The sequence below is a fragment of the Bos indicus x Bos taurus genome, chromosome 15, assembly GCF_003369695.1.
Source record: "Bos indicus x Bos taurus breed Angus x Brahman F1 hybrid chromosome 15, Bos_hybrid_MaternalHap_v2.0, whole genome shotgun sequence".
In the NCBI taxonomy this organism is placed as follows: domain Eukaryota; kingdom Metazoa; phylum Chordata; class Mammalia; order Artiodactyla; family Bovidae; genus Bos; species Bos indicus x Bos taurus.
In genome coordinates, this window is record NC_040090.1 from 2,739,175 (window position 1) to 2,754,361 (window position 15,187).

The following is a 15,187-nucleotide window of genomic DNA, read 5'->3' on the forward strand; positions in this document are numbered from 1 at the left end:
TGGTACATATATACAAAGGAATAATACTCAGCCATAAAAATGGGTGCATTTGAGCCAGTTCTAAAGAGGTGGATGAACCTAGAGCCGACTACACAGAGTGAAATCAGTCAGAAAGAGAAAAACAAATACTGCGCATTCACACACATATATGGAATCCGGAAAGACGGTACTGATGAAACTATGTGCATGCAGACATGGAGAGCAGGCTTGTGGACGCAGGTGGGGAGGAGACGGTGGGGTGCACGGAGAGAGGAGCATGGAAACACACACATCAAAAAATGCATAACAGCTAGCCGGTGGGAATGTGCTGTGCGACGCAGGGAGTTCAAATCCAGCGCTCTGTGACAACCTAGAGAGGTGGGATGGGAGGTGGGGGGAGGTTCAAGAGGGAGGGGACATGGGTATACCTATGGCTGATTCATGTTGATGTCTGGCAGAGACCAACACAGTATTGTAAATCAATTATCCTTCAACTAAAAAAATTAAATTTTTTAAGTAAATAATTTTTTTTAACCCTCGTCCAAGGTAAGGAGCAGTGGCTGCGCTTTGCTGGAGCAGCCGTGAAGAGATACCCCACGCCCAAGGGAAGAGAAACCCAAGTAAGAAGGTAGGTGTTGCAAGAGGGCATCAGAGGGCAGACACACTGAAACCATACTCACAGAAAACTAGTCAATCTAATCACACTAGGACCACAGCCTTGTCTAACTAAATGAAACTAAGCCATGCCCATGGGGAAACCCGAGATGGGCAGGTCATGGTGGAGAGATCTGACAGAATGTGGTCCACTGGAGAAGGGAATGGCAAACCACTTCAGTATTCTTGCCTTGAGAACCCCATGAATAGTATGAAAAGGCAAAATGATAGGACACTGAAAGAGGAACTCCCCAGGTCAGTAGGTGCCCAATATGCTACTGGAGATTAGTGGAGAAACAACTCCAGAAAGAATGAAGTGATGGAGCCAAAGCAAAAACAATACCCAGCTGTGGATGTGACTGGTGATAGAAGCAACGTCCGATGCTGTAAAGAGCAATATTGCATAAGAAACTGGAATGTCAGGTCCATGAATCATGGCAAATTGGAAGTGGTCAAACAAGAGATGGCAAGAGTGAATGTTGACATTCTAGGAATCAGCGAACTGAAATGGACTGGAATGGGTGAATTTAACTCAGATGACCATTATATCTACTACTGCGGGCAGGAATCCCTCAGAAGAAATGCAGTAGCCATCATGGTCAACAAAAGAGTCAGAAATGCAGGACTTGGATGCAATCTCAAAAACGACAGAATGATCTCTGTTCGTTTCCAAGGCAAACCATTCAATATCACAGTAATCCAAGTCTATGCCCCAACCAGTAATACTGAAGAAGCTGAAGTTGAACGGTTCTATGAAGACTTACAAGACCTTTTAGAACTAACACCCAAAAAAGATGTCCTTTTCATTATAGGGGACTGGAATGCAAAAGTAGGAAGTCAAGAAACACCTGGAGTAACAGGCAAATTTGGCCTTGGCATACGGAATGTAGCAGGGCAAAGGTTAACAGAGTTTTGCCAAGAAAATGCACTGGTCATAGCAAACACCCTCTTCCAACAACACAAGAGAAGACTCTACACATGGACATCACCAGATGGTCAACACTGAAATCAGATTGATTATATTCTTTGCAGCCAAAGATGGAGAAGCTCTATACAGTCAGCAAAAACAAGACCAGGAGCTGACTGTGGCTCAGATCATGAACTCCTATTTGCCAAATTCAGACTTAAATTGAAGAAAGTAGGGAAAACCACTAGACCATTCAGGTATGACCTAAATCAAATCCCTTATGATTATACAGTGGAAGTGAGAAATAGATTTAAGGGCCTAGATCTGATAGATAGAGTGCCTGATGAACTATGGAATGAGGTTCATGACATTGTACAGGAGACAGGGATCAAGACCATTCCCATAGAAAAGAAATGCAAAAAAGCAAAATGGCTGTCTCGGGAGGCCTTACAAATAGCTGTGAAAAGAAGAGAAGCAAAAGGCAAAGGAGAAAAGGAAAGATATAAACATCTGAATGCAGAGTTCCAAAGAATAGCAAGAAGAGATAAGAAAGCCTTCTTCAGCCATCAATGCAAAGAAATAGAGGAAAACAACAGAATGGGAAAAACTAGAGATCTCTTCAAGAAAATCGGAGATACCAAAGGAACATTTCATGCAAAGATGGGCTCGATAAAGGACAGAAATGGTATGGACCTAACAGAAGCAGAAGATATTAAGAAGAGATGGCAAGAATATACAGAAGAACTGTACAAAAAAGATCTTCATGACCCAGATAATCACAATGCTGTGATCACTGACCTAGAGCCAGACATCCTGGAATGTGAAGTCAAGTGGGCCTTAGAAAGCATCACTACGACAAACAACTAGTCTCAAAAATATACAAGCAACTCCTACAGCTCAACTCCAGAAAAATAAATGACCCAATCAAAAAATGGGCCAAAGAACTAAATAGACATTTCTCCAAAGAAGACATACAGATGGCTAACAAACACATGAAAAGATGCTCAACATCACTCATTATCAGAGAAATGCAAATCAAAACCACTATGAGGTACCATTTCACGCCGGTCAGAATGGCTGCGATCCAAAAGTCTATAAGCAGTAAATGCTGGAGAGGATGTGGAGAAAAGGGAACCCTCTTACACTGTTGGTGGGAATGCAAACTAGTACAGCCACTATGGAGAACAGTGTGGAGATTCCTTTAAAAACTGGAAATAGAACTGCCTTATGATCCAGCAATCCCACTGCTGGGCATACACACTGAGGAAACCAGAAGGGAAAGACACGTGTACCCCAGTGTTCATCGCAGCACTGTTTATAATAGCCAGGACATGGAAGCAACCTAGATGCCCATCAGCAGATGAATGGATAAGAAAGCTGTGGTACATATACACAATGGAGTATTACTCAGCCATTAAAAAGAATTCATTTGAATCAGTTCTAATGAGGTGGATGAAACTGGAGCCTATTATACAGAGTTAAGTAAGCCAGAAAGAAAAACACCAATACAGTTTACTAACGCATATATATGGAACTTAGAAAGATGGTAATAATAACCCTGTGTACGAGACAGCAAAAGAGACACTGATGTATAGATCAGTCTTATGGACTCTGTGGGAGAGGGAGAGGGTGGGAAGATTTGGGAGAATAGCATTGAAACATGTATAATATCATGTATGAAACAAGTCACCAGTCCAGGTTCCACGCAGGATACTGGATGCTTGGGGCTGGTGCACTGGGACGACCCAGAGGGATGGTATGGGGAGGGAGGAGGGAGGAGGGTTCAGGATGGGGAACACATGTATACCTGTGGCAGATTCATTTAGATATTTGGCAAAACTAATACAATATTGTAAAGTTTAAAAATAAAATAAAATTTTTAAAAAAAAAGAAAAGAAAACATCACTATGAACAAAGCTAGTGGAGGTGATGGAATTCCAGTTGAGCTATTTCAAATCCTGAAAGATGATGCTGTGAAAGTGCTGCACTCAATATGCCAGCAAATTTGGAAAACTCAGCAGTGGCCACAGGACTGGAAAAGGTCAGTTTTCATTCCAATCCCAAAGAAAGGCAATGCCAAAGAATGCTCAAACTACCGCACAATTGCACTCATCTCACAAACTAGTAAAGTAATGCTCAAAATTCTCCAAGCTAGGCTTCAGCAATATGTGAACCGTGAACTTCCTGATGTTCAAGCTGGTTTTAGAAAAGGCAGAGGAACCAGAGATCAAATTGCCAACATCCGCTGGATCATAGAAAAAGCAAGAGAGTTCCAGAAAAACATCTATTTCTGCTTTCTTGACTGTGCCAAAGCCTTTGACTGTGTGGATCACAATAATCTGTGGAAAATTCTGAAAGAGATGGGAATACCAGACCACCTGACCTGCCTCTTGAGAAACCTATATGCAGGTCAGGAAGCAACAGTTAGAACTGGACATGGAACAACAGAGTGGTTCCAAATAGGAAAAGGAGTACGTCAAGGCTGTATATTATCACCCTGCTTATTTACCTTATATGCAGAGTACATCATGAGAAACACTGGACCGGAAGAAGCACAAGCTGGAATCAAGATTGGTGGGAGAAATATCAATAACCTCAGATATGCAGATGACACCACCCTTATGGCAGAAAGTGAAGAGGAACTCAGAAGCCTCTTGATGAAAGTGAAAGTGGAGAGTGAAAAAGTTGGCTTAAAGCTCAACATTCAGAAAATGAAGATCATGGCATCTGGCCCACCACTTCATGGGAAATAGATGGGGAAACGGTGGAAACAGTGTCAGACTTTATTTTTGGGGGCTCCAAAATCACTGCAGATGGTGACTGCAGCCATGAAATTAAAAGATGCTTACTCCTTGGAAGGAAAGTTATGACCAACCTAGATAGCATATTCAAAAGCAGAGACATTACTTTGCCAACAAAGGTCCATCTAGTCAAGGCTATGGTTTTTCCTGTGGTCATGTATGGATGTGAGAGTTGGACTGTGAAGAAAGCTGAGTGCTGAAGAATTGATGCTTTTGAACTGTGGTGTTGGAGAAGACTCCTGAGAGTCCCTTGGACTGCAAGGAGATCCAACCAGTCCATTCTGAAGGAGATCAGCCCTGGGATTTCTTTGGAAGCAATGATGCTAAAGCTGAAACTCCAGTACTTTGGCCACCTCATGCGAAGAGTTGACTCATTGGAAAAGACTCTGATGCTGGGAGGGATTGGGGGCAGGAGGAGAAGGGGACGACAGAGAATGAGATGGCTGGATGGCATCACTGACTCAACGGACATGAGTCTGGGTGAACTCCAAGAGTTGGTGATGGACAGGGAGGCCTGGTGTGCTGCGATTCATGGGGTCGCAAAGAGTTGGACACGACTGAGTGACTGAACTGAACTGAGAGAAGGAGTGACATTGCTTAAAGAAGACAACTTGAGAATCTCTCCCCCAAGTAAGAGATGGGTCTATTTTCCCAGAACCTCAATAGCTCTAGTGTGAAAGTGAAAGTTGCTCAGTTGTGTTCGACACTTTGCATCCCCATGGACCATGCAAATCTGGGTAGCCTTTCCCTTCTCCAGGCGATATTCCCAACCCAGGGATTGAACCCAGGTCTCCCGCATTGCAGATGGGTTCTTTATCAGCTGAGACACCAGGGAAGCCCTTGTGCAAAAGGAGGAATTAAAGAACATGATCCATGTAAGGTTGCTTCCAATCCTGACATTCACATGAAATCTGAACCCTCTTGGCAGGAGCAATGAACCTATATCCTCATAAAACTGATGGAGCAAACTCCCTTATGTGTAATGTAACTCTGCTTGTCTTCCCAGTTATCAGATGGCCAAAACAGGAACCAAAATGGCCCCAAGTAACCCTGGGTAAAGAGCAGATTGTCAGTTGATAACCCTTTGAAAGACGACCAGAAAACCTGTTCCTCAACCAAAGCTAAGTTTATTAAACCTACTGTAGTAAGAGAGAATACAGAATCTTAGTAGTTCTCAGTGTTGTTGTTGCTCAGCCACTAAGTTGCATCCGGCTCTTTGTGACCCACGGACCACAGTACACAGGGCTCCCCTGTCCTTCACCGTGTCCTGGAGTTTGCTCAGACACACATCCATTGAGTCAGTGATGCTATTTAATCATCTTAACCTCTGTCGTCCCCTTCTCCTCCTGCCCTCATTCTTCCCCAGCACTGTGGTCTTTTCCAATGAGTCAGCTCTTGGCATCAGGTGGCCAAAGTATTGGAGCTTCAGCATCAGTCCTTCCAATGAATATTCAGTTTTTATTTCCTTTAGGTTTGATTGGTTTGATCTCCTTGCCGCCCAAGGGACACTCAAGAGTCTTCTTCATCACCATAATTCGAAAGCATCAGTTCTTTGACACTCAGCCTTCTTTATGGTCCAACTCTCACATCCATACATGACTAGTGGAAAAACCATGACTTTGACTATATGCACCTTTGTCAGTAAAGTGATGTCTCTTTTTTTAATATGTTGTCTAGGTTTGTCGTAACTTTCCTTCCAAGGAAGGTAATTTCACAGCTACGGTCACTGTCTGCAGTGACTCTGAAGCCCAGGAAAAGAAATTCTGCCACTCCTTCCACTTTTCTCCCTTCTATTTGCCATGAAGTGATGGAATCAGATGCCATGATCTTCGTTTTTTGAATGTTGAGTTTTAAGCCACTTTTTTCACTCTCTTCTTTCACCCTCATCAAGAGGCTCTTTAGTTCCTCTTCACTTTCTTTCCTTCTTTTTTTTTCACCATTAGTGGTTCTCAAAAGGAGGAAAAGGGGGACAGAGGATGAGATGGTTGGAGGCATCACCAACTCAAGGGACACAAGTCTGAGAAAGCTCTAGGAGGTGGTGAAGGACAGGGAGGCCTGGCGCGCTGCAGCACACGGGGTCTCAAAGAGTCGGACACAACTTGGCAACTGAACAGCGATATTTAAAGAGTCTGGAGATCAGGCTTCAAGTGGCTTAAGGTGGATTTTCCAAATCAGGGAGCAGATCAGGGCTGGAAAAAGCTTGTGACATAATAGTTTAGGATTGACACATACAAGGGAGGAAGGACCTGAAAACAAATCTTAATAAGTGAACTGCTGTTTGTTGAGAAAGCTGTTTATCCAAGACAGTGATCTATTGTCTTAACAAGAAAGATGTTTGCCTAGAGGTGCAAACTATTTGTTCAGAAAAACTGGCAGGAGTTTCATAAAGCACAGTGAGGTTGTTTATTGGTTTATAACCATCTCTTCTGAGGTCTGAATTTCTAAGAACAATGAGCTCAGTTACGTTGCCATAGGAAAATGCAGACCTCAGTCCCCATAGAGAGACTATATGAGTACAGTTGGTCTCCAAGCTCAAGTTTCATTTATTTTTTTTAAAGTACCATGAGATGCTATTCTATTCCCACGGAAACAGAACTTCACCTCCGTTCTTCCCACCAGTGACATTAAGCCTGTGTTCCAATGCTCCCACCTCAGCCCACAAAGTGAGCAGAGATAGATAATAAAGAAACAGTTTCAGCTGTGCAAGAGCTCACATCACTTGTCAATCAGGCTTGAAAGAATGGGGTTGTGCGGAACCTGCTACTAACAACTAGAACCTTCTCATATTTTAAAAGATGTACTGACAGAAATAAGTCATGGGGATGTACTGTACAGCATGGTGTGTGTGTGTGTGTGTGTGTGTGTGTGTCAGTCGCTCAGTTGTGTCCAACTCTTTGCGACCCCCATGGACTGTAGCCCACCAGACTCCTTTGTCCATGGGATTCTCCAGGCAAGACTACTGGAGTGGGCTGCCATTTCCTGCTCCAGCACAGCATGGTGACTGTAGTTAATAATATTGCATATCTGAAAGTTGCCGAGAGTAGATCTTAAAATTTCTCATCACTAGAAGGGAAAATTGTAACCATGTATGGTGACAGATGTTAACGAGACTTACTGTGGTGATCATTTCTCAGCATATGTAAATATCAAATCATTATATTGTATACGTAAAACTAACATAATGTTATAGGTCAATTACATCGCAATGAAAAAGTGCTTTTAGGGGGCTTCCCTGGAGGCTTAGTGGTAGATAATCCACCGGCCAACGTAGGAGACATAGTTTCCATCTCTGGTCCGGGAAGATCCCACGTGCCACAGAGCAGCTAAGCCCGTGCGCCACACCTATCGAGCTCAGAGCCATGTGGCAGCTACTGAAGCCCGCAGGCCCAGAGACGGTGCCCCACCACAGGGGACGGCACCGCAGTGAGACGCCCTCAAACCACAGCTAGAGAGCAGCCCACGCAGCCACGAAGACCCGGCACAGCCAAAAACCAAAACAAATAAAACTATTTAGAAGTTACATGCAAATGTAGGAGCAGAGTTTGAAAACAGAAAACAAACGAAAAAGTGTTTTTAAATAAAAGCCAAAACAGTTTTTAAAAATTGCCTTAGGTCAATCGACTAGATGCAGGCTCAGTAAGTGTGAATGAAAGGCTTCTCGGAGGAGACAGAGAGGAGAAGTCTGAGAAGCCCAGGCCATCTGAGACAGGATAGAGGAGATAGAAGCAGGGTCACGGCCAAGAGAGGGCTATGACCGTATGAACAGGAGGCTGCCATAGTAACAGGAAGTGAACGTGAAAGTCGCTCAGTCATGTCCAGCTCTTTGCGACCCCGTGGACTATAGTCCATGAGATTCTCCAGGCCAGAATACTGGAGTGGGTAGCCTTTGCCTTCTCCAGGGGATCTTCCCTACCCAGGGATAGAACCCAGGTCTCCCGCATTGCTGGCGGATTCTTTACCATATTAACCGACAAATGCCCAAATCTCGTTGGCTTACAACAGCAGAAAGTGTATTTCTCACTCTTGTTCACATCTGTCATGAGTCAGTAGTGAACCCACTACTTTTCATTCCAAGACTTGGGCTAACGTAAGAGAAATTCCTATGTCTGGACATGGCTGGTGTCACAGCAGAGGGAAGGAGGGGATGTGGAGGATACGGGGTAGCTTCAGACGCATCTGTGCTCAGACAGGGCACAGAACACCTTCATTCACACTCCCAGGACCAAACCCAGTGATGTGACCAAGCAAAGTGAAGCGAGGAAAGAGAATGGATATGAATTCTCACCTTTTTTGGGGACTATAGTCAATTAATAATGTTGTGATAGCTTTGAGTGGAGAGCAATGGGACTCAGCCATACATATACATGTATGAGAGTGGATAAAAATTGTATCCAGGGACTTTCCAGGTGGTCCAGTGGTTAGAAATCCACCTGCCAATGCAAAAGACATGAGTTCAATCCCCGGTCTGGGAGGATCCCACATGCTTTGGGGCAGCTAGGCCCTGTACCACAAATACTAAGCCCACACTTGAGAGCCCACGTTCCAGAGGCCATTCTCTTGAGCTGCGACAAAGAGCCAGAGCAGTCCCCTCCTCCCAAGCAAGAATCTTTATCCAGGACTTCCCTGGTGGTGCAGTAGTTAAGACTCCACCATGGTGACTGCAGCCGTGAAATTCAAAGATGCTTACTCCTTGGAAGGAAAGTTATGATCAACCTAGACACCATATTAAAAAGCAGAGACATTACTTTGCCAACAAAGGTCCATCTAGTCAAGGCTATGGTTTTTCCAGTAGTCATGTATGGATGTGAGAGTTGGACTATAAAGAAAGCTGAGCACCGAAGAATTGATGCTTTTGAGCTGTGGTGTTGGAGAAGACTCATGAGAGTCTCTTGGACTGCAAGGAGATCCAACAAGTCCATCCTAAAGGAAATCAACCCTGAATATTCATTGGAAGGACTGATGCTAAAGCTGAAACTCCAATACTCTGGCCACATGATGTGAAGAACTGACTCATTGGAAAAGACCCTGATGCTGGGAAAGACTGAAGGTGGGAGGAGAAGGGGATGACAGAGGATGAGATGGTTGGATGGCATCACCGACTCAATGGACATGAGTTTGGGTGGACTCCAGGAGTTGGTAATGGACAGGGAGGCCTGGCGTGCTGTGGTACATGGGGTTGCAAAGAGTCGGACACGACTGAGTGACTGAACTGAACTGAACTGCAATGCAGAGGGCTCGGGTTCAACCGCTGGTCAGAGAACTAAGGTCCCACATGCTGTGGGAAGAATTGTTTTCCAAGACCTCCATGGAGGAGCCCTGATGCTTAGCATCATGACAGAATCCAACACAGCGAGGGAGACGCGGTGCTCCTGGGGAGAGGACCGGCAGCTTGAAGCGGGTTCCTGGGGAAGATGCATCAGACGCCTTGTGCAGGTGGGACCCAGCTCGAAGGGCAGAGGACTCAGCCCCGTTTCACTTCTGCTGGGGAGATTCAGCAGGTCTCTCCCACGTGAATCAACCTCCTCTTACCTGCAGGAGACATGGGCCATCCAGCCACTCATCTGCTGAGAGTCTCTCCCAGACCAGTAGTCTAGGGACTGAATCTCTCCTATCCAAACAAGTCATTTGCCTAACGAGGCCCTTGCTGTGCATGGAGATGTCCCCTGGGATTGTGGAAACCCAAGTTGCCAAGGCCCCCAAGGAATGAGCCAACGTCTTCCTTCCTGGCCTGTGAAAATCAGGCTCTCTACACCTTGTTCTCCCGAGACTTGGCTCTTCAGGGTCCACATCCACGGGTGTCTGTCAAAGTTACTTATAATAGCGAAAACTTGCAGATACCTTATCATCAACCCAGGGGCCAGTTAAGTAAATGAGGACGCACACACACAGCAGAAAAGGGCAGTGATTAAATACAGTTATGTAGACTATTACTTACTGATTGATAGGGAGAAGGGTCCATGGCACGAGGGAGAAAGTGAATGACACAATAGCTTAAACAGTATAATTCTGCTTGATTCTGCTTTTGGGAACTATGGCCATGAGTGCATTAAGAAATTTATAAAGGAACACTCACCAACGCCCATTTCTTGTGGTGCCAGGGTTTTAGATAATGTTCTGCCTTCTACTTAGTTCTTTTCTGTGTTGCTTATATCTTTTTATGACTAGCATGTGTTATTTCTACAAAGACATTAGAGCTATTCTGTAGGTGGGAAGAATTCTGTTTTGTTTTTCTTTTTTTGGTGGAGAGATGTATTTGGAATATTGTTAAGTGAATCAAGCAATTATGATATAATCCCATTATTGTACTTTTATTTGTTGTTATTGCTGTTCAGTTGCTCAGTCACATCCCTCTCTTTGCTACCCAGGGACTGCAGCCCACCAGGCTCCGCCGTGCATGGGACTTCCCAGGCAAGAACACTGCAGTGGGTCGCCGTGCCTTTCTCCAGGGGATCTTCCCAACCTAGCAACTGAACCCACATCTCCTGCTTGGCTGGTGGATTCTTCACCACTGAGCCACCTGGGAAGCCCAGCTGTATATTTATGGCAAATATAATGTGCATGCTTTTTTCCCAGAGGTGTTCTGAAGATCAGAGCAAACGACAGCTGGGGAAGCCACAGCTCGCAGTCAGAGTTGACACGGTGATGTCACTGTTACTCTCTGTCACTTCCCGTGAGACCTGGGGGCTATGTTGACTGTGCCCCGTGTACATCTTGGCTCTCTGGGTCTCCGTAACCTGGGAAGAGAGGCTCACCGTGCTTGGACACTGTCAGTGAAGACCATCTGTCCTGGCATTTGATGGAGAATCCCTGCTCCTCGGCGGTTCCCAGACAACCCTCCCCAGGACCTCTCCAGCATCCCTCGGGGACCACCTGCAGTTTAGGTCTGCTCCTGGGAGAACGAGTCACAGATTCCCCCTGGCACGCTTCTGAACTCCGGGGAGGTCAGGATGAAAAAAAGTCAGATGAAACTTATGACAAGAGTCTTCCCAGCAATAAGGAATCCCAAAGCTTTGTTACAACTCGTTGAGAAGTTCTCTTGAGAAAGCTGGTCAGAGGGCATTAATGAAAAGGGGAGACGAACACCCTCAAGAGGTCTGCAAAAACCAGGCTCATGGACGGATGGTCTCCATTCAACCACAGGTAAGTGGGCTGAGAGATGGAATCCTAATTCCAGTGAGGTCTTGGCTTCCTTGATTCTCCCTTCTTCATGAACCTGCTCACACTATTCCAATCCAACCACCTGCCTGAACACTTGGGTGAATGGGAAGAAACTGGCGCTCAGAAGCAGTGAGCAGTAAGGTTGAAATTAATTTCCTTAGGGTGGTACCCTGGGGTCTCTTGGCTTTTACAGCTCACACCCTAACCTCTTTCAGCTTCACCTACAAGCTTTACTTTGTACACCAGAGACCTTAGAGTTCGCCCTGACACGCTCTCCTCCTCACACGGCACTTCAGCAATTCACCAAATCCTGACATACTGACAGCTGAGCAGCTCTCAGAGCCACTTCCCTCTAAGTGTCTCCGCCACCCCCACTCTAGTCTAAGCGATGAGTCCCTCCTAGATGACTCCAATGTCCCCCCAACAAATCTCCCCCATCTACAGACCCTCCTCCGATCACGTCCCTACAACTGCATTTAGACTGATCTTATCAAAAAGCAAATACGGCCCTGCCACCTTCTTGGTTAAAGTTCCTTTACGGTGTGCGTTAGTCTCTCAGTCGTGTCCGACTCTTTGCGACCCCATGGATTGTAGCCCGCCAGGCTCCTCTGTTCATGGAATTCTCCAGGCAAGAGTACTGGAGTGGGTTGCCATTCCCTTCTCCATCTTTTATGGTATCCCACACCCCCCCCCAAAAAAAAATTCTTAACATAATCTAGGGTACCAGACGATAGCAGTGTAGGCTCTAAACCTGATCTGAATTCAAACCCCACTTCAGCCACTTACTAGCTGAGCCTTTGGGCAAGTCCCTAACTTCTCTGTCCCACAGTTTCCGCATATGTAAAACAGAGATTTCAACAGCGCATCTGATAAGGTTGTCGGGAGGATTAAATTACATGAATGGTGTTTAGAAGGGCGCTTGACACACAGAAAGCACTCATTAAGTGTTCCAAAATGCTACCCGCCTGCCGGTCTCAGCTTGCACACCCTCCCTCTTTGCCCTCTGCCAGCACTGGCCCCTTCCAGCTCCTCATCCTCGAGAGGCTTGCTCAGAGCTCAGGGCCTTTGCATGGGCTGTGCCCACTCTCCTCCTACAAAAAACTCTTCCTGGGGAAAATGCTCCTTGGTCTTCTTGAGTCCAAGTTTTAGGCTTACAGCGTTAAGTACCTCCATGTTGGAGTTACTGCTCCAGTTGCAACTTTCAGTAATTTGTGTGGCTATTTTACTAATGCTCGGCTCTCCCCCTAATTCCTCGAGAACGAGCACCGTGTCTGTGTTCCCTTACCACTGGATCCTCACTTCCCGCCCTGTGCCCAGCACACACCCAACAGACACATTCTGAATGACCGAACATGTCCATCAACTCTGAAGCCTGCGTCTCCAGCAAAGAACTTCCTCCTGAGCTTCAGGATGGTAGACCCCCCTCCCCTGTCTCCCGGATCAGTGTACTGCGCTCTTTCTATCAAAAGTGGATCTCACTGGTACTTCCCTTGTCGTCCAGTGACTAGGACTCTGCACTCCTAAATCAGGGGGCCTGGGTTTGATCCCCGGTCAGGGAACTAGATCCCACATGCCACAGCTAACATCAAATAAATAAATTAATATTAAAAAAAAAATGGAACTCAACACACCCTTCCTGGAGTCTATTATTTGTTAGAGTGAATGATGCCGTTGTTCACTCGAACCAGGACCCGGGATGTCACGCCTGACTCTCCTTCAGCCCACATATCCAATTAATGAGCAAGCAGGGATAAATCCATCTCCCAACCCTTTCCCTAACCTTTCCTCTCTCTCTGGGAGCAAAGATCTCCCCTACCTTGATCTCCATTGTATCTCCAGTCCCAATAAGGGCGTTAGAGTATCTGTAAGTCAATAAAACAACATCATCTCAGCTAAGGCCACTGTGACCAGTTGCCAAATGTAGCTCCCCGTCTCCTGTCTAATTTCCCTTAAATTCATTTTAACAGCTTAGTCTGACCAGGTCGCCGTCTTGCTTAAATGCCTACAAATGCTCTCCATTTACAGGACTCTCAAGGCCGGTCCTCCAGAAGCTGAACAGCATTTCCTCGTGGTTAAAAGAGACAGTACTGGTGAGTAAATGTTTGCTTTTAAAAAGCAAACCTGCATACTGGTACATACTGCCTCGGCTTCCCTGTTGGCTCAGAGGGTAAAGCATCCGCAGGTAATGCAGAAGACCTGGGTTCAATCTCTGGGTCAGGAAGATCCCCTGGAGGAGGGCAGGGCAATCCACTCCAGTATTCTTGGGGCTTCCCTGGTGGCTCAGACGGTAAAGCGTCTGCCAGCAGTGCGGGATACCCGGGTTTGATCCCTGGGTCAGGAAGTTCCCCTGAAGAAGGAAATGGCAACCCACTCCAGTACTCTTGCCTGGAAAATTCCATAGATGGAGGAACCTGGTGGGCTACAGTCCATGGGGTCCCGAAGAGTCGGACACGACTGAGCGACTTCACTTTTCACTTATTGACCAAAAACAGCAATTCCTGTGCCGGAGGAAAGAGCAGGGGGAGTCAGAGAGAGAATGGGGACACATCCATGACCCTGGAAGGCGTCTATGGGAACCGGAGACCTGCAGAAACTCTCAGGGCCTCCCCCGTCCTTCGATGACCTCCACATTCACGAGCCACCACTCTGCTGACCTTGACAAGCCCCCTCTTTCCTTCATGTCAGGACACTTCAGTCTCCTTCACACACTCACATCACCACGGCAGCCCCTCGTGAGCATCTTAGCAGAGGAGCTGGGGCCAGCTATCTCATCCAGGAGTTCACCACTGTGAACCCTGGTCCTCCGAGGTCCAACCACACCCACTGTTTCCTCCACCTCACCCCTTAACCCTGTCGGTGTCCTGACCCAGCTCAGGGACTCCGTGAAGAGACAGGCCAGGCAAAGCATGCCTGCCAGCTCCCCTCTTGCTCTCTCTGAGGTCGTGAAGCATCACAACAGCTAGCGTCTCTCCTCTCTGCAAATTCTGAACCAGTTAAGAGAGAGAAGGTAGAAGCAAGGCAGACGGAGAGGAAAACACCAGTTGCAGGACGGAAAAAAACCCTGGTGCTCCAGAACACGACTCAGCCTTGTAAGTGGTCTTCTGAAAAATCGGACAATGACCTAGTTTTCAGATCTACATTACAGAGAAGCGTAGCAGAGCGAAACCTGTGCTTCTAGTAAAGCAAAGGAGAGAGCAAAGCAGAGCTAGGCACATCCAGTGCCTTATCCCAAACTCACTGATCACAAAAATTCCTCCTCTAGGAGAAGAGGGCATCAGAACTGTTACACAATGGGTCCTCGCTTTAGGGAAGGCCACATCATAAGTGCAGAAGAAATATTCCCTTCTTCTTATCAGCAAGAGACTGAGTTGCCAGTATATGCTGATAGCACATAGTCATATTAGTAGCTTTGATTTAGACACCACCTGATTTAGACTTCCCTGCGGTTCAAACGGTAAAGAATCTGCCTGTCATGCAGGAGATCTGGGTTCAATCCCTGGGTCAGGAAGATCCTCTGGAGAAGGGAAGGGGACCCCACTCCAGTATTCTTGCCTGGAAAATCCCACAGACAGAGAAGCCTGGCGGGCTACAGTCCATGGGGTCGAAAAGAGTCGGACACGACTGAGCAGCGAACACACACACGACACCACCTGTTTTTCGTTATCCTGAGACGCTCTAAAGAGACGCG

At 46.3% G+C, this 15,187-nt stretch overlaps 1 long non-coding RNA gene across 1 annotated transcript in view; it reads right to left on the reverse strand.

The window, feature by feature from the left end:
- The window catches only part of LOC113905248, a 54,755-nt gene that overhangs the window by 38,685 nt on the left and 883 nt on the right, over positions 1 to 15,187 (reverse strand). The gene's annotated exons all lie outside the window — the stretch shown is intronic.